Here is an 18828-nt window from a genome sequence, read left to right on the forward strand (position 1 = left end):
AAGATACAAGATTGAAGACTTCGTCTCGTGTCCGGATGGGACTCTACTTGGCGTGGAAGGCAAGATAGGCAATACGGATATGTATATCTCCTCTTTTGTAACTGACCTTGTGTAACCCTAGCCCTCTCCGGTGTCTATATAAACTGGAGGGTTTTAGTCCGTAGGACAACACACAGTCATACCATAGGCTAGCTTCTAGGGTTTAGCCTCTCTGATCTCGTGGTAGATCTACTCTTGTACTACCCATATCATCAATATTAATCAAGCAGGATGTAGGGTTTTACCTCCATCAAGAGGGCCCGAACCTGGGTAAAACTTCGTGTCCCCTGCCTCCTATTACCATCCGCCTAGACGCACAGTTCGGGACTCCCTACCTGAGATCCGCCGGTTTTGACACCGACATTGGTGCTTTCATTGAGAGTTCCTCTGTGTCGTCGCCGTTAGGCTTGATGGCTCCTTCTATCATCGTTAGCGATGCAGTCCAGGGTGAGACTTTTATCCCCGGACAGATTTTTGTATTCGGCGGCTTTGCACTGCGGGCCAATTCGCTTGGCCATCTGGAGCAGATTAAAAGCTATGCCCCTGGCCATCAGGTCAGGTTAGGAAGCTTAAGCTACACGGCCGATATCCGCGGAGACTTGATCTTCGATGGATTCGAGCCTCTGGCTTATGCGTCACGCGGTCATGATGAGTACGATTTAGCTCTACCATCCGACAGTGTTCAGGAGATCGCACCGGCAGCCGCTCCGACCCTCAATTCGGAGCCAGTTGCGCCATCCATGGACGGGTGGATGGACCCCGCCACGGAGGCCTTACCCCCATCGGCGACCGAGCCGAACATTGACCTTACTCTGCACGAGAGCCGTGTTGCCAAACTCCCGGATCTCTCTCCGGCCACTGACTCCGAACCGCCTGCGCCCGTTCCTAGCGAATCCAATTGGGCGCCGATCATGGAGTTTATCCCTGCGGATATTTTTCAGCACTCGCCCCTTGGCGACATACTGAACTCATTAAGGTCTCTCTCCTTGTCAGGAGAATCCTGGCCGAACTATGTCCGGCAGGATTGGGATGCGGATGGCGTCAAAATTCACCGCCCACCCACCACCCACTTAGTATCCACTGTCGATGACCTAACCGACATGCTCGACTTCGACCCCGAAAACATCGATGGTATGGACAACGATGCAGGAGACGAACATGAACCACTGCCCACAGGGCACTGGACGCCCACTTCATCACATGAGGTATACATGGTGGACACACCAAAAGAAAACGACCACGAGCAACAGAAGGACACAATGAAGGGTTGTCCCCGCGAGAAGCAGTCAAAGCGGCGGCGTAAGTGCCGCTTCAAATCCCGCCTCGGCAGAAACAACGATCATACAAACCCAGTGTTAGAGCAGGGTGAACCATCGCCGGACCAGGGCAATCCCGGAGAATCAAACCGAACAACCCTATTCTGTCAAAGATAACAGTCCAGATGACATCACACCGGACAGACACCCGGAGCAACAGAATGCCCGTCAAAGGCTCGTTGCCACCGCGAGGAGTCTAAAAAAGCAGAAGCAAAGGCTCAAGGCTACGCAAGGCACACTTAAAATCAGATGGAGTAAAGTCTCAATACAGCAGCGAAGTACAGCGGTAAGTTCCCCACCAAGAGCTACCCGAAGCGGAAGTTGCTACCTGAATTCGATGAGGAGGCCTTACATCCCCCGCAACCAAAAATTAAAATGGTCACCTGGCCAGATAGACGACCTCACGGCCAACATAGAGCGGCAAACAACGCTGCACATAAGCCACTACGCGATCCACGCGAGGGCTCGCATTAAAAGGACGGCGCACCAAATCCATCTATGGACCACGCAAGCGCGCTCCAGCATACAATGCAACACAACAAACATCCGAACAACAAGGTAAACCCAGATACAGGGGTGCCGCACACCCCCTATGTTTCGCCGATGAGGTGCTGGACCATGAATTTCCAGAGGGATTCAAACCCGTAAACATAGAGGCATACAACAGAACAACATACCCTGGGGTCTGGATTGAGGACTATATCTTCCATATCCATATGGCTCGAGGAGATGATCTCCACGCCATCAAGTGCTTACCCCTCAAGCTCAAAGGGCCAGCTCGGCACTGGCTTAAAAGCCTCCCCGAAAACTCCATTGGAAGCTGGGAAGAGCTCGAAGATGCTTTTCGGGCAAATTTTCAAGGGACTTATGTTCGACCTCTGGATGCGGATGCTTTGAGTCATATAACTCAACAGCCCGAAGAGTTAGCCCGAAAGCTTTGGAACAGGTTTCTTACTAAAAAGAACCAAATAGTCGACTGTCCGGACGCTGGATCCCTGGCAGCTTTTAAGCATAGCGTCGTGACGAATGGCTTGCCAGACACCTCGGCCAAGAAAAGCCGAGAACAATGGCAGCATTAACAAGCCTCATGACCCGCTTTTGTGGGGGTGAGGATAGCTGGCTAGCCATATGCAGCACCAGCGACCCAAGTACATCCGAAGTTAGAGATGAAAACGGGAAATCACGACGGAGCAAAAATAATAAGCGCCGGAATAAATAAGACAGCCTGAAGAGCACGACAGTAAACGCCGGATTCAGAAGCTCTCGGCTAGGTCAGCAAAAGCCGCCCCCCTAAAGGCACCAGAGATGAACTGTCCAGCCTGAACAAAATTCTGGACCAAATATGTCAGATCCATAGCACCCCTGGTAAACCCGCTAATCATACCCACAGAGAATGTTGGGTCTTCAAGCAGTCCCGCAAGCTGAACGCCATACACAAGGGGGAGGATACACCAAGCAAAAACGAGGATGAGCCTCTCAAGCAAGACACTGGGGAACAAAAGAAATTTCCACCAGAAGTCAAAATAGTAAACGTGTTACACGTGATCAAGGGGAGATATAAAGAGGCACTTCCAGAGAAATATGTCGAAGGGCCTATCACCGCGGAATCCTGCCACTGGTCGGCTCAACCGTTCACTTTCGACCATCGGGATTACTCAGCAAATATCTAGCATGCAGGATGGGCTGCCTTGGTATTAGACCCAATAATTGACGGATACCATTTCACACGAGTCCTGATGGACGGTGGCAGCAGTCTAATCCTGATATATCAGGACACAATCCGCAAAATGGGGATAGACCCAATGAAAATTTGCCAAAACAATACTACCTTTACAGGAGTAACGCCAGGCCCAGGGGCTCACTGCACGGGCTCTTTGCTACTAGAAGTTATATTCGGCTTCCCCGATAACTTCCGTAGCGAAAATTTAAACTTTCCACATTGCTCCGTTCCAAAGTGGCTATCAAGCACTACTTGGACGCGAAGCTTTCGCTCGCTTTAATGCAATTCCGCACTATGCTTCCCTCACGCTTAAGATGCCCGGTCCACGTGGCATCATTACAGTAAATGGAAATATGGAGCGATCCCTGCGCGCCGAAGGGAATGCGGCTGCCTGGGCAGCCGCACACTAAAACGGCCTCACCAACTAAAGTATTCGATAGGTCGTCAAGACCACGGACACGGTTAGACGAGTCCGACGCAGCTGTATGTAATTCGTACAGGTTTGATGGCCACACCCCTATCACAAATACAAGGGGCTCAATGCACAGACAAGTGGCAATTTTTACTCATTTATAATTATACATGGTTTTTTCAAAAAATCTACCTTTTTGCACGACAACTTTTCACCTAAGTTCCTATCTTTTACAGATGACCACCATGCTACACCCGTCCAGGATACGGCACAACGGAGACACAGGCACAGATGTGCAGCAGGGACCCGTTCCAAGGATTCTTTTTAGATTAAGACCCTGCGTCAACCTTTTTTACTCTCTCTTGTTGATACACATCCCTCGGATTCTTAGTACAATTGAGAAGGATGCTGGCGTCTTGGCATGTGGCCACGTCAGAATAAGGCACGTACCTGAACACCAGGGGCTTCTTACAAAGGGCACTGATTAGGCCCGGTTCATACCATAAAGACAGAATACCTTAGGGAGTGTTCGGCATCGCGAGTTTGGCCCTATATGCATCAGCTCTGAATCATGTCTTTGGTCAAATGTTGGGTTTTCCCGGCTCCTATGTTTTGGTACCTTACGTTCCGCTCTATCGGCTATGTTTTGGTACCTTACGTTCCGCTCTATCGGCTAAGGTAGCACTAGGAGAACTAGTGCGATTGTGCCCTGGGTCATTCGGACGAGCACCTCAGTAGAGAAAGCCGAAAACTGACTGTCATGATATAGCGTGAGACTGGTCAACCACTCGATGACCTATCAGAATGTTAGAATTCCTCCGCCTTAACGAAGGGCCTTTTCCCAGCCAGGCATGTACGCACTCCGAATTTGGAAGAGTGCGGAGCCACCAGGGGCTATATAGTAGCCCCACCGTCAAACTCCTATGGCTAAGTGAAAGTGTTAAAGCATTATAGTCCGGTTGCCTCGTTCGCTGCACTATCACCTCCTTAATAGGACCAAGACGTTGGGTTAAGTGTGAACACGCGTCTTCTGCGAACACCTCCACATTATATGCGTGGGGGCTGAAGCCGAGGACTGCAATCTTTCCGGTTATAGACATGTATACATAAACGGCCGCACAGGAGGCATCATATTACTTTCAGGCAAAAGTATAAACACAGCCTTAATAAATTTCATAAAAACATTGTGTTTACAATGGGAATACATGTCACTCAAACATAATATTCTTCGAGCACTGGGCCTCTATCAAACGAGCACCCTCGAGAACATCTTTGAAATAGTGCTCGGCAGCCACTCGGCCTATGGCCGAACCCTGCGCCGCAACAGTGGTAGCGTCCATCTCCGCCCAGTATGCTTTAACATGGGTAAGGCCCATCCGCAAGCCTTCTATGCACGCCGACCTCTTCATCGCATTGATGCACGACACCGCACCAAGGAACTGCTGCACCAAGCTAAAATAGCTGTTCGGCTTCGGCTTTTTCGGCCATAGCTGATCCACGACAGACCTCATGGCGATTCCGGACAACCTATTGAGTTCGGCCCATTCGGCTAGCTGATCAGTCAACGGAAGCGGACGCTCTGGAATGTTAAATTGCGACCAGAACAGCTTGTCCACTTCATGATCTGTTTGATCTCGGAAGTATTTGGCCACATCGACGGCGCTCGCCGCCAAGTCCATATATGCGTCTGCCGAACTCCACAACTGATCCAGAGGGGCATACCACGGATCTCCGAACTTCCTCCGCAGCATAAAGGGCTTCCCAGCTGCAATATCCCCGGCTTCACGCAGCTCCTCCTTCTTCACTCTCATAGCAGAGCGGGTGTCTTTGTTCGCCATCGTGGCCTTTTCAAGGTTCGTTGCCTTCGCTCGGTTTTCTTTTTCAAGGAACTGGCAACGGTCGGCAGTGTATTTTAACTTTACGGCCATCTTGGCCATCTTCTCTTTGCTTTCGCAATGTGCGGCCTTCTCGGCTTTCAACTCTTCAGCCACCTTTAAAGCGGCTGCATTACTAATCCTTGCTTGTTTTTTGGCTCGGGCAAGCTCCTCCCACAGGGTTTCCACGGTGGCAGCTCCATTTGCAGTCACAACAAATTAAAGATACCGGCATCATGCTGCTCTTACTATGTGGCATTCACCAGAAAACACCACTTACCATGTGCCTCGTCAAGCCTCTTGTTAACAAGCTCGATGTCGGCATCCGCCGCATCCAGTTGCCGCTTCAGTTCGGCAAACTCATGAGTCCGGCTAGCCACCGGAGCTCCCACTACTTCTGCATTAAAGCGGTATGGTTATTACCTGGGAGTACGATCCTCTATTTGCTGCTGTTCTCGGCGACAATCAGAGTCTCAGGGGCTACTATCTACACAGGGCACACCTAAAAATGTGCGGTATCACCACAAATGTACAACATTTTACGTACCTCAAAGCCCGCCAGTAGACTCATAAAGGCATCATGCAACCCGCTTTGGGCGGATGAAATCCTTTCCATCACCGTACCCATCAATGTACGATGTTCTTCTGAGATGGCCGCTCGCTCCAATAGCTCTCTCAGTATGTCCGACCGCATACCAGACGGTGCAGGACTCTTCTGTTTGCTCTCTTCGAGAGCCGGACGCTCGGGACTTCGGGTGACTATAGGATTATCTTCTGGCCTCACCGGATCCGGAGAGGCCCTCCGTGACGACACTTCAAGGTCGCCCGCTTCTTGAGCGGAGGAGTCCGGGGGAGGCATTTCGCTCTCCATCATCTCCGGAAGAAGAGCCCCGAAGATGAGCTCTGCTAAGAAGGGCTAAGATCCGAACTGCAAGATAAATACTTCGGTTATTTTCCTCAGAGGTAAGGTAATATATCTTCACTATTAAAGTACTTTTTAATTACTTACAGCTCGTTAGAGGGCTGATCCCCGTGCGGACTTTGTGCGGCAAGAGCACCCTCCAAGGCAGGACCCTCTGGTGGAGATTTCTTCTCCCGCTTGGAAACCTTGGTTTCCGGATCTTCAGAGGTAGTCCTCTTCCTTCCCCGGGGTGAGAGAATGTCAGATTCCTCCCCTCGGTTATCCTCCCTCACGGAGGCGCTCGTTCCCTCGGTCGGAATAGGTAGCGATGGAGGCCCACTTTCGTCCTCATTATTCCCCCCTTTGTCTTCCTTTGAGGGCTCCGGGCAAGGTGCTAGCTCGAGCATCTTTTCCAGTACCGGATTTTCCAAACCCTCAGGAAGGGGGGCTGAACACCGAATCATCTTCACCTTTGTTATCCAGTCCTGGTCAAAGAGAGATCTCAGAATAATGTCATGATAAATGAAAGATGGTGTGTTTGGCTAGAGGATAACTTACTTGGTCAGCGGTGCGGTTGCTGCTCAGGCCCACGTCCTCGGTAGTATCCGGACACTCTATCTGGGGTCCGAAGAATGATCTATACATCTCCTTGTGCGTCAGGCCGAGGAAATTCTGAATAGCGCGCAGTCCTTCTGGGTTGAACTCCCACATGCGAAGAGGCCGACATTTGCATGGCTGGATTCGTCGAACCAGCATGACTTGCATTACCATAATCAAACTGAAATATCCTTCGAAGAGATTTAGAATGCGGCTTTGCAGTATAGGCACGTCCTTGGCAGGACCCCAGCTCAACCCTCTGCTAATCCATGACATCAGTTGTGGTGGAGGGCCTCGGAAAGCAGGGGCAACCGCCCAGTTGGCACTTCTGGGAGCTGTGATGTAAAACCACTCCCGTTGCCATAATCCGGACACCTCTGGAATAGAACCCTTTGGCCATGGAGCTCCGGCGATCCTGCTTATTAATGCGCCTCCGCACGCTACATGCTGCCCCTTGACCATCTTCGGCTTCATGTCAAAGGTCTTGAGCCATAGGTCGAAGTGAGGGGTAATGCGGAGGAAAGCCTCACATACAACAATAAAATGATGAGATGTGGAGAAAGGAGTCCGGGGCTAGATCGTGGAAATCTAGCCCGTAATAAAACATCAGCCCCCTAACAAAGGGATCCAGAGTGAGGCCTAGACCTCGGTGGAAGTGGGAGATGAACACGACGTCTTTGTTGGGTTCAGGAGTAGGGACGACCTGCCCTCGGGTAGGCAGCCGGTGCGAAACCTCGGCGGTCAGGTATGTGGCCTCCCTCATCTTCTTGATATCTTCTTTTGTAATGGAGGAGGGAATCCACCGGCCTTGAAGGCTAGATCCAGACATGATTGAAGGTCCGGAGCACCTGACCTAGGCTTTGGGTGTTAGAACTCGAGGCGGGGGAAGGATTAGATTGAGCAGGAGGGAAAGAGTAAAAGCCTTGTCCCTTTATAAAGAGGGTGAATATCAAGCGTCCTCTCCGTAGCCGTTTGGGACTTGCCTATAATCTAGGTGTCCTATATACGGTTGGGTTACCCACGACCGTATTGATGAGAATCCCGTAATTAGGGGAACACGATCTCTGCTTTGACAAGACGTGTCAAAAAACTGCCTCGCATTATGTGTGGAGCTGGTTCAAGAAAACGGTTCGAATAATTACCGGGCCATGGCATAATGTCATGTTGCCAAAACGTGTCGGTAGATTAGATTTGTGGAAATGTTATTGTCTCTACGGTGGTATGTGGAAACTTATTTTGCAGGGTTGGACACTATCCTTGTATTCAAATTATTCCGTGATGTATTCGGAGGAGGAACTGGCCTTGCAACGGAGAAGAAATACTGAGTGTTGGACTCATTGTCATTGAAGCCTGGTTCAGGGGTTATTGAGGGAGTCCTGGATTAGGCAATACGGATATGTATATCTCCTCTTTTGTAACCGACCTTGTGTAACCCTAGCCCCCTCCGGTGTCTATATAAACTGGAGAGTTTTAGTCCGTAGGAGAACACATAGTCATACCATAGGCTAGCTTCTAGGGTTTAGCCTCTCTGATCTCATGGTAGATCTACTCTTGTACTACACATATCATCAATATTAATCAAGAAGGACGTAGGGTTTTACCTCCATCAAGATGGCCCGAACCTGGGTAAAACTTCGTGTCCCCTACCTCCTGTTACCATCCGCCTAGAAGCACAGTTCGGGACCCCGTACCCGAGATCCGCCGGTTTTGACACCGACAACTCCCTTTGCCATAATCCGTACACCTCTGGAAAGGAACCTTTTGGCCACGGGGCTCTAGCAATCTTGCTTCTTAATGCACCCCCGCAGGCTGCATATTACCCCTCGACCGTCTTCGGCTTCACAACAAAGGTCTTGAGCCCCAGGCCGAAGTGAGGGGTAATGTGGAGGAAGGCCTCACATACGACAATAAATGCCGAGATGTGGAGAAAGGAATCCGGGGCTAGATCGTGAAAATCAAGCCCGTAATAGAACATCAAACCCCTAACGAAGGGATCCAGAGTCAGGCCTAGTCCTTGGAGGAAGTGGGAGATGAACACGACATCTTCATTGGGTTTGGGAGTAGGGACAACCTGCCCTCGGGCGGGCAGCCGATGCGAGACTTCGGCGGTCAAATATCTTGCCTCCCTCAACTTCTTGATATCCTCTTCCGTGACGGAGGAGGGCACCCACCGGCCCTGGAGGCTGGATCCGGACATGATTGAAGGTCCGAAGCACCTAACCTGGGTTTTGGGTGTTAGAACTCGAGGCGGGGGAAGGATTCGATTGAGCACGGGAGGAAAAAAATAAAAACCTTGACCCTTTATAAAGTGGGTGAATATCAAGCGTCCTCCTCGTGGCCGTTTGGGACTTGCCTAAAATCTAAGAGTCCTAGGCGTGGTTGGGTTACCCACGCCCGTATTGATGAGAATCCCGTAATAAGGGGGACACGATCTCTGCTTTGAAAAGACATGTCAAGAAACTGCCTCGCGTTATGTGCGGGGCTAGTTAAAGGAAACGGTTCGAATAATCACCAGGCCATGGCATAATATCATGTTGCCAACACGTGTCAGCAGATTAGATTTGTGGAAATATTACTCTCTCTACGGTGGTATGTGGAACTTATTTTACAGGGTCGGACAGTATCCTTGTATTCAAATTCTTCCGTGGTGTATTCGGAGGAGGAACCCGCCTTGCAATGCCGAAGATAATACTGCGCGCCGGACTCATCATCTTTCAAGCCTGGTTCAGGGGCTACTGAGGGAGTCCTGGATTAGGGGGTCTCCAGACAACCGGATTATATCCTTTGGCCGGACCGTTAGACTATGAAGATACAAGATTGAAGACTTCGTCTCATGTCCGTATGGGACTCTACTTGGTGTGGAAGGCAAGCTAGGCAATACGGATATGTATATCTCCTCCTTTGTAACCGACCTTGTGTAACCCTAGCCCCCTCTGGTGTCTATATAAACCGGAGGGTTTTAGTCCGTAGGACAATATACAATCATACCATAGGCTAGCTTCTAGGGTTTAGCCTCTCCGATCTCGTGGTAGATAAACTCTTGTCATACTCATATCATCAAGAATAAATCAAGCAGTACGTAGGGTTTTACCTCCATCAAGAGGGCCCGAACCTGGGTAAAACATCGTGTCCCCTGCTTCCTGTTACCATCCGCCTTAGATGCACAGTTCGGGACCCCCTACCCGAGATCCACCGGTTTTGACACTGACACATAGCATCCCCAAGCTTGGGACAAACATTAATAGCAACAAATATATTCTCAAAAACATCATCTTCATCAAACATAGCATCCCAAAGCTTGGGCCTTTTCATATCATAAGCATAATCACTCTCATAATTAATAGTATGGATAGCACCAATAGTATAGCAATTACCATATTCATCCAAGCAAGTGCCAAAAATATTTTCAAGATCATACGAAGTATCTTTATCTTCCACAATTATATTTTCATGAGGCACAATAGTAATAGGAGCAGCATTATTTGAGAGAGATATCTTTTTACCTCTCTTCCTTTTTCTTTTCTTCTTCTTCACCACATCATGTGTGGGTTCAATCCTCTTTTTGGAGCTCCTTATTAATGAGATTGGTTGAATAGGAGGCTCCTCCTCGTTACCTGATTCATCATAAGAAATAATAGGAGGGTATTGGGAATCCTCTTCCCTTTCATTAGTATTCTCTTCATCTTCTATTTGTTTTCTTTTCTTTATGTAGTTGGCAATATAAGGATTTTCAATACAATTCACCGCACAATATATATAAATTTTCTCTAGATCAAAATCAAGAAATCTATCAAGATTAAACTTTGGAATACCCTTAGTTATATGTTTCATTTTCTCATACCCAAAAAGAAGACTAAGCTCTTTATGATGCTCAAGGGTAATCAAATTATCACAATTTTTGGATACGATTCGGTCATGAAACAATTTGCATTGGAGATTTAAATGACCATGTTCATTGCAATGTTCACAAGGGGCGCGAAAAATATTGAATTTTTCAGCACAATCATCAAGACTTTCTTGCAACAATTCAGTTTCAAAGTACTTATGCCTCTTGCAATATCTATCTTCCCTATTTGGTGTGTTCTTACAAACCGAATGCACTCCACAAAAATTGGCATGTTTATAGGAGACATTTTCATCATAACTAGTGCAATCATCATTAGTATCATGGATATTCAAAGAATTCGTACTAACACCATTGCAATCATGCTCATCATTCAAATATTTAGTGCCAAACATTTTATAGATTTCTTCTTCTAGCACTTGAGCACAATTATCCTTTCCATCATACTCACGAAAGATATTAAAAAGGTGAAGCGTATGAGACAAACTCAATTCCATTTTTTATAGTTTTCTTTTATAAACTAAACTAGTGAAAAAACAAGAAACTAAAAGACTCGATTGCAAGATCTAAAGATATACCTTCAAGCACTCACCTCCCCGGCAACGGCGCCAGAAAAGAGCTTGATGTCTACTACACAACCTTCTTCTTGTAGACGTTGTTGGGCCTCCAAGTGCAGAGGTTTGTAGGACAGTAGAAAATTTCCCTCAAGTGAATGACCTAAGGTTTATCAATCCTTAGGAGGCGTAGGATGAAGATGGTATCTCTCAAGCAACCCTGCAACCAAATAACAAAGAGTCTCTTGTGTCCCCAACACACCCAATACAATGGTAAATTGTATAGGTGCACTAGTTCGGCGAAGAGATGGTGATACAAGTGGTATATGGATAGTAGATAAAGGTATTTGTAATCTGAAATTATAAAAATAGCAAAGTAACTAATGATAAAAGTGATCGTAAATGGTATTGCAATGATAGGAAACAAGGCCTAGGGTTCATACTTTCACTAGTGTAAGTTCCCTCAACAATACTAACATAATTGGATCACATAACTATCCCTCAACATGCAATAAAGAGTCACTCCAAAGTCACTAATAGCAGAGAACGAACGAAGAGATTATGGTAGGGTACGAAACCACCTCAAAATTATTCTTTCCAATCAATTTGTTGGGCTATTCCTATAAGTGTCACAAAAAACCCTAGAGTTCATACTAGAATAACACCATAAGACACAAATCAACCAAAACCCTAATGTCACCTAGATACTCCAATGTCACCTCAAGTATCCGTGGGTATGATTATACGATATGCATCACACAATCTCATATTGATCTATTCAACCAACACATAGAACCTCAAAGAGTGCCCCAAAGTTTCTACCGGAGAATCACGACGAAAACGCGTGCCAACCCCTATGTATAGGTTCATGGGCAGAACCCGCAAGTTGATCACCAAAACATACATCAAGTGAATCACGTGGTATCCCATTGTCACCACAGATACGCACGGCAAGAAATACATCAAGTGTTCTCAAATCTTTAAAGACTCAATCCGATAAGATTACTTCAAGGGGAAAACTCAATTCATTACAAGAGAGTAGAGGGGGGAAGAAACATCATAGGATCCAAATATAATAGCAAAGCTCGCGATACATCAAGATCGTATCACCTCAAGAACATGAGAGAGAGAGAGAGATCAAACACATAGCTACTGGTACATGCCCTCAGCCCCGAGGGAAAACTACTCCCTCCTCGTCATGGAGAGCACCGTGATGATGAAGATGGACACCGGAGAAGCATTGCCCCCTCCGGCAGGGTGCCGGAACGGGTCTAGATTGGTTTTCGTTGGCTACGGAGGCTTCTGGCGGCGGAACTCCCGATCTATTGTTCGTTCTGGAAGTTTTAGGATACGTAGGTATATATGGGTGAAAGAAGCACGTCGATGGACTGAAGGGGGGGCCACGAGGCAGGGGGGCGTGCCCTAGGGGGTGGGAGCCCCCCACCCTCGTGGGCACCTCCCTTCTTTCCTGACGTGCACTCCAAGCTTTTCCGGTAGCTTTGCTTCCAAAAATAACTTCTCTAGTCGATTTCGTTCCGTTCCGACTTCGTTTGATATTCCTTTTCTTCGAAACACTGAAATAGGCAGAAAACAACAATTCTGGGCTGGGCCTCCAGTTAATAGGTTAGTCCCAAAAAATAATATAAAAGTGGATAATAAAGCCCAATATTGCCCAAAACAGTAGATAACATAGCATGGAGCAATCAAAAAGTATAGATACGTTGGAGACGTATCAGTGGGTGGGGAATGAATTTCGTCGTCCGCTTCCCACTCAAGACGGACATAGTTCGGCCAAAGGTCTCCTGACAAGGAGAGAGACCTCGATGAATTTAGCACGTCACCCAAGGGCAAGTGCTGAAAGATATCCGCGGAGGTAAATTCCATGATCGGTTCCCAGTCAGATTCGATAGGCACATACGCAAGCGGTTCGGAGCCTGTGGCCGGGGATGAATCCAAGGGTCCGGTAACACAGGTCTCATAGGAGGTGAAGTCAGTATTCGGCTCTATCGCCGCTGAGTTTGCGGCTAACGTGGCGGGGTCCATCCACCCATCCTCGGACGGCACGATCTGCTCTGGATTGGGCGCTCCCGAACACTGTCCGACGGCAGAGCTAAGTCATGCTCGTCGTGACTGTGCGGCACACCTGACATGGGCTCGAATCCATCGAAGATCAAGTCTCCATGGATGTCGGTAGTATAGTTCAAGCTTCCAAACCTGACCTGATGGCCAGGGGCGTGCTCTTGATCTGCTCCAGAGGGCCAAGCGAGTTGGCCCGCAGTACGAAGCCGCCGAATACGAAGATCTGTCCGGGGAGAAAAACCTCACCCTGGATCGCATCGTTGCCGATGATCGAAGGAGCCATCAAGCCTTTACCGTGATGGCACAGTGGAACTCTCAATGAAAGCACCAATGTCGTTGTCAAAACTAGCGGATCTTGGATAGGGGGTCCCGAACTGTGTGTCTAAGGATGATGGTAACAGGAGGCGGGGGACACAATGTTTACCCAGGTTCGGGCCCTCTCGATGGAGGTTATACCCTACTTCCTGTTTGATTGATCTTGATGATACGAGTATTACAAGAGTTGATCTACCACGAGATCGTAGAGGCTAAACCCTAGAGTTGGACACGCTCTCTATGTTCAAGGACTACTTTGAAATATTCGGAGGAGGAACCCGCCATGCAATGCCGAAGACAATCTGCGCGCCGGACACCTCATCATTGAAGCCAGGTTCAGGGGCTACTGAGGGAGTCCTAGATTAAGGGATCCTTGGGCGTCCGGCCTATGTGACATGGGCCAGATTATTGGGCCATGAAGATACAAGATAGAAGACTTCCTCCCGTGTCCGGATGGGACTCTCCTTTTCGTGGAAGGCAAGCCTGGAGTCTGGATGTATTATTTCCTTTCTTTGTGACCGACTTTGTATAACCCTAGGGCCCTCCGGTGTCTATATAAACCGGAGGGTTTAGTCCAAAGAAATCATCACAATCATACATGCTAGACTTCTAGGGTTTGGCCATAATGATCTCATGGAAGATCAGCTCTTGTAATCCTCATACTCATCAAGATCAATTAAGCAGGACGTTGGGTATTACCTCCATCAAGAGGGCCCAAACCTGGGTAAAACATCGTGTCCCATGTGTCCTGTTACCATCGACCTTAGAGGCACAGTTCGGGACCCCCCTACCCGAGATCCACCGGTTTTGACACCGACAACGGCCACATGCATTTCTTTCACATGAGAGCTTCTTTGCACCGGAGGAAGAACCTGATTAAGGCCTGCTGTTCTTCAGGGCGATTATCAATGGAGCAGAAGAAGTATCAAACCAATTGGATACATACTGTATGGACTTGGGACAGAGAATCAACAAGGAGAAATCCTATATCTTTTTTAGCAAGGGGTTCCCGAAGATAGTATGCAATAGGTTAAAGGATACTTGCAGGTCCCTAATGAATCATTGAGTGATAGATACCTGGGCATGCAAACTGATGTGGGTCACTCAAAAAAGGGAACATTCAAATATTTGAGTGATAAGGTTTGGGATAAGGTGAAGGGATGGATGAGCAAGTGCCTCTCAGCGGGAGAAAAAGATGTTCTAATTAAACCGGTAGCCCAAGCTATCCTAGTTTACTCCATGTCATGCTTTAAGTTGCTAAGAGGTCTATGTGATCACATAAATCTATCATTCGGAAATTTTGGTGGGGTTGCAAACAAGGGGGGCGCAAGCCAGTTAGGGTTTTTTGGGTCATCATGACGCGACCAAAGCACCTGGGAGGCCTCGGTTTTAGAGACCTTGATCTTTTTAATTTGGCACTGCTGCCTCGTCAAGCTTGGAGATTACTTCAAGAACCAACGAGCCTCAGCGCAAGAATCTTAAAGGCCGCTTATTACCCGGAGAGGACGATCCTGGAGGCAGAGCTGGGGACAAGACCGTCCCAGGCTTGGCATGCTATTCTAGAGGGTCGGGACTTGTTACGGCAAGGCATTATCTGCCGGATTGGCAATGGACAAACGACGGAGATTTGGACTGACAACTGGATAGCGAAGGAGATGACCCCGCGACCGATTACATCGCTTGTGGCTGATCCTCCTAGGTATGTCTCAGAGTTGCTTCTCCTAGTCATTACATCATGGAATGAAGATCTAGTCAGAGCAGTTTGTCTCCCTATCGATGCCAAATCCATCTTGAGGATACCCATATGCACTCGCAACATAGAACATTTCTGGGCTTGGTACCCGGAGAAGAAGGGTAAGTTCACCATCAGTTCGGCCTATAAATTCTTGCAAAAGACTAAGATCCAAAGGGAGGAATGGTTGGAAGGAAGGGGCGATTCATCCAGCTCCGACAGAGATAAAAAATTCTGGAGCTCTCTGTGGAAGATCGATGTTCCTTCAAAGATAAGACTCTTTCTATGGAGGCTGGCACAACATTCGCTTCCAACTACTGACATTTTGAAGAGAAGACACATGTCCGTTCTAGACGCTTGCCCGCTAGGTGGATCTGAGGATTCATGGAGACATGCTCTAGTGGCCTGCACCACGTCGCGATGCGTTTGGGCGTTGTTTGAAGATGCGATCGTATCCCATATGACTGAAAACGAAGAAGCTAATGCGAGGATTTAGTTGTTCGAGCTGCATGAGTTGATGGATCATTCCAGCTTCACAAAGATGGTCATCACTCTTTGGTCGATTTGGTATTCTCGACGGAAGGCCACATATGAATCAATCTTTCAAAGTCCACAACAAACTGCCAACTTTGTCGACAACTACATCAATGATCTTGGTCTCATGACAGCCTAGAAGGATCATCCAAGCCCAACTGCTCCCGTCCAAGCCTGGCTAGCGCGTTGATTGCAAGCACTAAATGGCAGCGTCAAGATCATGTAGATGGAGAAGTGGCTAGGCAATGCCGTGGAGGAGCGGTCGCGGTTCTGTGCCATGACCAGGAGGGTGTCTAGTTGGGATCGTCGGCGGTAGTTTTTCCCCACACGAGGGATCCCCTCCTTTTGGAGACATATGCTTGTCGGGAGGCACTAGCACTCGCCGACGACCTGGCGGCCAGGAACATCTGCATGGCTTCGGATTGCCAGGAGGTGGTAAATGACATCAACAGGGTAGCGGAGGCCCCAATACGTCAATTGTGCATGAAATATTGAGTTATTGTAATAGTTTTAGCTCTTGCTCTTTTATTCATGATCGTAGGAACTTTAATTTTGAGGCTCATAATCTTGCTAAATTTGCTTGTAAGCTAGGCGTAGGTCGTCATATTTGGTTGGGCACCCCTCATGACCCAACCCATGTACCTATGACCTTCCCTTTGAATGAATAAAGACAGCGAGATTTCTCAAAAAAAATCCGCCCGTACAACCGCATCGCTCAACCGAATCGAGCGGTCGATCTGCTCCAGGACTCCTGCCCCGCAGGCATATTGCACCGCCACTCGTGCTACTACCTGACTCGGCCACCCCGAGCCGCACCTTGCGCGTCCTGATAATTCTAAACTCGCGGACAACAATAGACTGTTTATGGGCCCCTTAATGCTAATTACATCTACCCCCTGATTTTCAAGGGGGTGGGCCCTGCCACCCTCTCTAACATCCAATGAAAAACTGCCATCTAGCACAAGCCCGTGAAGTCCGTAAAATATGTCCGTCGCTCTAGCATTGCTCTTGCGCGTCCCTCGAACTCGCTGAGACGCCCGCTGAGGGAGTCCTGGACTAAGGGGTCCTCGGGCGTCCGGCCTGTGAGCCATGGGCCGGACTGATGGGCTGTGAAGATACGAAGACCGAAGACTGCACCCGTGTCCAGATGGGACTCTCCTTGGCGTGGAAGGCAAGCTTGGCGACTGGATATGTAGATTCCCTTCTTTGTAACCGACCTGGTGTAACCCTAGATCCTCCCGGTGTCTATATAAACCGGAGGACTTAGTTCGGATAGGAGACTCATCATCATAGCCATACAAGCTAGGCCTCTGGGGTTTAGCCATTACGATCTTGAGGTAGATCAACTATTGTAATACTCATATTCATCAATATCAATCAAGGAGGATGTAGGGTATTACCTCCATAGAGAGGGCCCAAACCTGGGTAAACATCGTGTCCCTTGTCTCCTGTTACCATCATCGAGATCCGCCGGTTTTCACACCGACATTGGTGCTTTCATTGAGAGTTCCTCTGTACTGTCACTAAAAGGTTTGATGGCCCCTTCGATCATCAATAATGACGCTGTCCAAGGAGGAACTTTCCTCCTTGGACAGATCTTCGTGTTCGGCGGCTTCCCACTGTGGGCCAACTCGTTTGGCCATTTGGAGCAGATGAAAGCTATGCCCCTGGCCATCAGGTCAGATTCGGGAGCTTGAACTACGTTGCGGACATCTATGGAGACTTGATCTTTGCCGGATTCGAGACCGCGGCAGCCGCTCCCGGTCACTTAGATAATCACGACCTAAATCTGTCATCTGGCTACATCCAGGAGATTTCTTCTGTAACCGATCTTGCCCTAGATCCGGAGCAAGCCGCACCATCCAAGGACGAGAGGATTGACCCCACTATGGAGGCCACAGATTCCACGGCCTTGGAGCCGCACATAGACTCGACATCTCATGATGTCTTGGTCACCGGAACTCCAGAATCGTCTCCGGCCGTAAGTTCCGAACCACGTGAGCCCGCGGACGCCGAGCTTGATCATTTATCGATCTTCGAATTCAGCGCCGCAAACATCTTCCAGCACTCGCCTTTGGGCGATGTGCTAAACTCGTTAAAGAACCTGTCCTTGATAGAGGACTCACAGTCGAACTATATCCGGCTTGAACTAGGGGCTGATGATGGAGAATTTTGCTTCCCACCCGCCACCCACTTCATAGACACAGTCGAGGATCTGACCGACGAACTTGACTACGACTCCGAGGACATCTATGGTATGGACGACAATGCCGGAGAAGAAGAGGCCCAGAACCCGTCGTTCACCGGACGCTGTACGACCACTTCCTCGTATGATGTATACATGGTGGATGCACCAAAAGAAAACAGCGGCCATGACAAGGAAGATCGAGCTGAGGACAAACCTTCCGAAATACAATCCAAACACCGGTGTCAGTGGCGCCGCCCTAAGTCACGCCGCAATAAAAACAGCAGTACTAGCACAAGAGAAGATAACACTCCAGAAGGTGCCGAAGACAACGAAGACCCCGTCGATACAGCTAATGAACAAGACGAACGGGAAGGCGGGCAGGTTAGCCCCGACAAACAGGCCACGCATGAAGATTCAGAGGATAATAATTACCTTCCGCTCTCCAAGGACGAGGTGAGCCTCGGCCCCGAGGATTTCATTATGCCCGAGGAACCTCTTGAGCAGGAGCGCTTCAAGCGCCAGCTCATCGCCACGGCAAAGAGCCTGAAAAAGAAGCAGCAGTAGCTTCAAGCTGACCAAGATCTGCTCAATGATAAATGGACGGATCTCCTAGCAACTGAATAGTACGGCCTCAAGCGCCCAACCAAAAGCTACCCAAAGCACAAATTTCTACCTCAGTTTGACGAGGAGGCACAGAACTACATACCTCCATTGTACAATGCG

The sequence above is a fragment of the Triticum aestivum genome, chromosome 7A (genome assembly GCF_018294505.1).
Source record: "Triticum aestivum cultivar Chinese Spring chromosome 7A, IWGSC CS RefSeq v2.1, whole genome shotgun sequence".
In the NCBI taxonomy this organism is placed as follows: domain Eukaryota; kingdom Viridiplantae; phylum Streptophyta; class Magnoliopsida; order Poales; family Poaceae; genus Triticum; species Triticum aestivum.